Below are 5,715 nucleotides of genomic sequence, written 5' to 3'. Positions count from 1 at the left end.
TCCTTTCCTTCTCAACTCATGTTTATTCTTTTTTTTTACCAGATTGACACTTCTAAACATCAAGAGCTTCACTCCTACAGTCCTATGGCAACACATTGTAGCAGTGGCAACCACCACACTGTTCAGGTCATGTCTTTTCAAGTCTAGAAGAATATCATTACCATAATTTCAATCTTTGGAGCGTCTGAAAGTTCTCGAGATTTATCTATTTTCCTATTAGTTTCCATGATCTGTTGTAAAAACACAAAAGGGATAATTCATTGAGGAATATGAACTGCAAGTATATGCATTTAGTACCTGCAGTACTTGAGACAAAGGAGAAATTTAGCTTGCTTAGTAGGTGAGCTATGCAGTTATGTACTACCAACCATTTGTTCTTCTTTTGAAGTTAACATTCAGCTCATACTTCTCTGGGTATATTTACAATGCTTTTACAACTTCTCTGTTTTAGCTTCTGAAAATACTAGAATCTTTCCTTGTCATTTGTGCACCAGAGAAGTATGAATACAATCCAGGTTGTTTTTTCTTCGGTAGACAATCTGGGATGTTAGCTTGATAAACTTGAATTGAGCATGCAGATGTTACCGTTAGCTTCTTAAATACCATTCTGATGATGTGTTAATTAACTAGGATCTGCAGCAAGTTTGCATACCTCTGGTGTTAACTTTAGTGATAGTTTCTGAAACTTGAGTGCATAGTACAACTTAATACCAACTACATGTTGATTTCATATATGGTGTTTTTGCTGCACATGGGTTAAACAATCAGAGTCGACATCATTTTTTCCCCTTGTAGTCTTGAACTAGCAGGTTGTAATAAACCATGCTATGTGTGGCCTTATCAAGTTTTGAAGAATATCATTACCATGCTATGTGTGGCCGATAGCACTCGATGCACCAGTTTTGTGTCGTCAGTTTGTCCAATTTTTTTAATCATCTTTTCAGGTTCTATGTTTTTTCTTTATTATTTTATTAGCTAAATTACAATGTAACTGCTAGCATGAGTCATATATAGGAGTGCAGTCCGAAAGTTAGAAGATGACATGGTCTGCAATAATGTTCAGATTCTAAATTTTATATCGCTAGAAATCCGGAAGTATTATCCATGTTATGTGTTATTTTTCCAGGCTTACTCTTGGTTGGTTTGTCGGTAGGGGATTATTGGTCAGGAGTGAGGTATCCATTGTTCAAGAGGTAACAATTGAGAATTCATGGATTATGTAATTTCGAATCATGATTTTTTGGAGCAAAATGTCAATTATTAACCTGATTTACTTACTGACAAGTTCAATGACAGACATCTTGGTGAAAAAAATATCAATTATTGATACCTAATATTCATGTATCAAGGTTTCAGATTTGGAGGTTCTCATTTTGACGAGCTTCATTAGCTATAAATTTTTCCCGAGAAGCTGGCCTATGATAATTACTAAGCAATGTAAATAAAATTCAAGAGGGACAACAACACCGAGTGTTGGAGGTCGCAATTAGAAGGTGGAGGTCGTATGCATGCATTTTGATACTACACTTCTGCATTGTGCATTGTCCACCTATTGCTATTTATTTTAGTTTGGTGGAAGTTGCTAAAAATATTGATGTTATCCCCTGATTGAATTTGCAGAAGTTTTCAGCTGGCGTTATAATATGATTGAGCATTGACAGGAGACCTAATATCCACTTGAAATGTAAATAATATGAACTCATTCTAGGAGCTATCATATACACCTTATTGGAAAAGGATGCAAAGCTTTCGATTTAGAAAAAAGACACCAAGCCGCTTCCATGTTGAAACTTTTACAGCATGTGATGAAACTGCAGCTAGCCGCAAAATAATCACCAGGGTTTTTAGGGTAGAAATCCTCTGTAGGAGATAACTGAAACTGAACTTTGAAGGATATGACTGCTTCTGTCAATACGTATGAAAACATTATGTAAATTTATCATTTAGACATCTGATACTTTCTTGACATTGCTAATACATGTGGAAGAACAAAGCCCTAGATCATAGTGGATAAAAGAGATGTGTGGGTTTAGTTTAATTATTTCTCTTGGTTGGCAGTATCCGCTCATTCCCGGCAAGCAGAAAGTACTTGTCCTTCTTTGTTAGCTCTATGGGTATGAACCCGAGTGCGGCGGTGAGCACACGCCTACTATTGGCACAGGCTCCAGGACGTGGATGGAGTACTCTACATGTTGGCGAGGGAGCTGTTCACCGTGTAGGGTGACATGCCACGGTACTGGAGCTGAACTCTAGGTTTTTCGATCTCTCCTATTGTAATGCAGCTCGTCTGAATTAATATTTCTTTTCAGTTTCTTCTTTAGTACCGGTAGGATCATTACCTGGTCATTCTATTATGTGCATGTTTTTTCAAGCAGAAAGAAGATATTTGTAATCTTGTAGTTCATCATTGGTGGGGAACTATTTGACAAAATTGTAAAACCCCATTCTTCTTACCGTTGTCTCTCATGGCCAGTCTTGACTTCAAAATTTACAGTTAGAATTAATTCATCTGTTTGTAGCTTGGATGTCTAATGTATTCCTTCTAGGATGTACAAACATAATTTTCAAACTTCATTCTGTTGATTCTGAATGGGGCTAAATACCTTGAACCATGTAACACTAGCAAGACAACATATATTTTCTCTAGGCTATTCACATTTTGCACGTTTTTGAGATGTCAATATATGTTGCTCTTGGTCTGAACTATCTGGATGATGCTTAATGCTATTACTTAAATTTGAATTGGCACATGTATCTTTACTTGATCTGCTTACTGAGCTTCAAGTTGAAATATATGTTGATGTGAAGTTGGAACCCAACAGTGTTGTAAAAACCTACCAATTTTAGATTTGTCATGGCCTCATGGGAGACTTTGTAAAGCCGATGCACATAAATATTTCCAGCATCTTATTGACGTTGTTGAGTTTTGCCGTAGCAGAGAAATCTACCATAGAGATTTAAAGGTGATTATATAAAATGAAAATGAGTTCTATGGTTCATAACTTGTGATATTGTTGGATTATTTTCGTCTCATGGTTGTTTACAATTAATTGCAGGGTCAGGATCGTTGACAATCCTCCAGACCGAACATACTCCTTTTACAAGCACGTAGGTGCATTTGGAAGATCGATTCGAGGGTATGACATGACTAGGGTGATCATGTCATGGAACCATCATTGGGCGCACCGTTTGATTCTCATGGTTACGACTTCTACAGATTGTATTCCTGGGAGCACATTAGGAAGAGCGGGCTGAACTTGCAAAAGGACCAAACTGTTGTATGCATTGCTGAAAATTGTCTATATAGTTTTATATCCAGTACCTATATAATAATATAAATATGGATTGTGAGATGTAAGCTAATGTTATTTCTCAACATGTTAAGGCGATAAATTGGGCATGCCACTAAAGTTAGTTGTCCATGTATCAACTATGATCCTTGATCATTTAAGATTAAATGCTTGGCCCCTGGTATGCTTCCCAAGGCTTCTACATAGTGAGTTGAGTTGTCCCAGAGAGTTGTTTGCCACTAATTTGTTTGGTATGACATTTAATAATATAATTTCCAGATTATCCAAACATGCTTATTATGTATTACCTTATTTGCAATGTTCCTTTTGGATTTATATTAACTGTTTAGGTAAGTTCATTGTTGTGCAAATGGTCTAAAAATGCACTTCCAATAATTAAGTTGATATCCCAAGAGTGTTTGGCAAAATGATATACTCCCTCCGATCCAAAATAAGTGTTGGATATTTATTACTACGAGTTTTATACTACATCAATACAAAATCTCTGACACTATTTGATGGGAGGGATAAATTATTATTCTAGATTATCCTTATTCATTACACACATTAGAATGTGTATCTATCAGTTCTTACATTTTTCAAAAAAAAAGTTCTTACATTTTTCAAAAGTTGTCAGCTCACAATGGAAATACTCTGCATCCGTGCCTCACCCTCACGATTATTATTCTAGATCATCCTTATTCATTACACACATTAGAATGTGTATCTATCAGTTCTTACATTTTTCAAAAAAAAAGTTCTTACATTCTTCAAAAGTTGTCAGCTCACAATGGAAATACTCTGCATCCGTGCCTCACCCTCACTCGCACGTGACGTTCAGTTTTCATTCATGTACCTAATACTGAGACCGCCGCTATGCTCTACTGCTCTATCCATCTTGTTGCGTTTTTGTGTTGTTTATATTGTCTACGATGATTGCCTTTCTTCAAAGAGGCTTGACCTGTCAGCTGTGCTTGCTAGGTTCAGAGAGAAACCATGTTCCCTAAATTTATCGTCACTAGAGTTATTAGCGGGTTCTCACATGATTCAACGATGCTCTCAAGCATGGTACAAAAACATGCTCAGACATGTTATAACAGTCAAAATACAAGGATATCCTCACCCCACCCTAAATTATCAACTACAGGATGACACATCCTTATTTCAAGAGCCACCAAAAGGTGATTTGGTTGGGTGTTGCTTCCTAAGAGATGTTGATGTTTGTGGGTCTCGAATTGCAGAACTACAAGAATCTGTCTTGCTAAGGCCCGTCAATTAGGTCTTGATATGACAGTACAAGAAATTGTTTCAGGGTTACAGTCAGTGGTACCGTGTATCAGTGGTAAACTAAGCGTGCAATCTATGGGTGTTTAGGGCTTCATAGAACGATCCACATGCCCTCCCTTGCCTCAGCTTTTGTAGAAAATTTTAGAGTTGGCATCGATATTATCCGCTGTTCGCGCCCTTTTTCTTGGTTTGTATGGTCATCCTCTTTTGGAGCGGTTAAAGATTCGTTGCCTAAAAAATGCATCCGCACCACCGGCCCGCCGATGGAGTCTTTTACCCCAACCATTATTGAAGATTTGCTAAGCCCCTTTTGTATGTTTTACACATAAGGCTACAATCCAGGGTTACCTCCGGATATTTATGAATAGTAAAGTATTGCTTGAACTAATCAGGAAAGAAGTATTCCTTCACTTATACCCGTGTTTGCATCACCCACGTTTTGTGAGAAAATAATACATCCAAAAGGAGAGGTTGTTGAGTTGACAGTTATGACGATCCTAAACATAGGTGTGGGACTTACCGCAGAAGAGTAACAAGAAGATCTAAAACTTGGAACCACACAGATGCAGAACAATGATATCTTGTTATTGCGCTCAGTATTACCATATTGTAGTACATTATAATATCCCTAAATTTTTTTTGAATTTTATAATGAGTTGTGAATAATATATGTGCATTGAGAAATGAAATTTGAGAACCCGTGGCAACGCACGGGCATTTGTACTAGTATAAATAAAGCGGCGAAAAACCAACAACAGTTTAGTTTATCAAACGAGACCCAACACACACATGTTTCCGAACACAGTCACGGATATGTGCCCTAAGGGCATCTTCAACCAAGCGATCCAAACGGATGCGCTAGATCGTACGTTTTGGGCCGTTTGGGCGGCCGAGCGGACGCGCGGACGGAGCCCCGCGTCCGCGCGTTCGTTTGGGTGCGCGGTGCACCCAACGCTGGAGAAATGGGTCGCGTCGCCGTATGGTATGTTTTTGCTTGTAAATTGACTATAAACGTCAAATAAATTATAGAAAATAGTTCAAATGCTCAAAATTTATTACACAGTACATTGTCCACGTAATCAATGATAAAGTATTATTCAAATAAAATGTAAAAACGTTACAAATGCTTTAGGCTTCA

At 37.6% G+C, this 5,715-nt stretch overlaps 1 long non-coding RNA gene across 1 annotated transcript; it reads left to right on the top strand.

The window, feature by feature from the left end:
- Positions 1–2,126: 2,126 nt before the first annotated feature.
- Positions 2,127–3,216, top strand: LOC124659292. The gene is made up of 2 exons (XR_006989529.1): positions 2,127–2,253; positions 3,057–3,216. It is a non-coding gene; the product is annotated as an uncharacterized LOC124659292 (long non-coding RNA).
- Positions 3,217–5,715: the final 2,499 nt, after the last annotated feature.

Source organism: Lolium rigidum, chromosome 6 (genome assembly GCF_022539505.1).
Source record: "Lolium rigidum isolate FL_2022 chromosome 6, APGP_CSIRO_Lrig_0.1, whole genome shotgun sequence".
Taxonomy (NCBI): domain Eukaryota; kingdom Viridiplantae; phylum Streptophyta; class Magnoliopsida; order Poales; family Poaceae; genus Lolium; species Lolium rigidum.
This window is presented reverse-complemented; position numbering and strand designations above follow the sequence as displayed.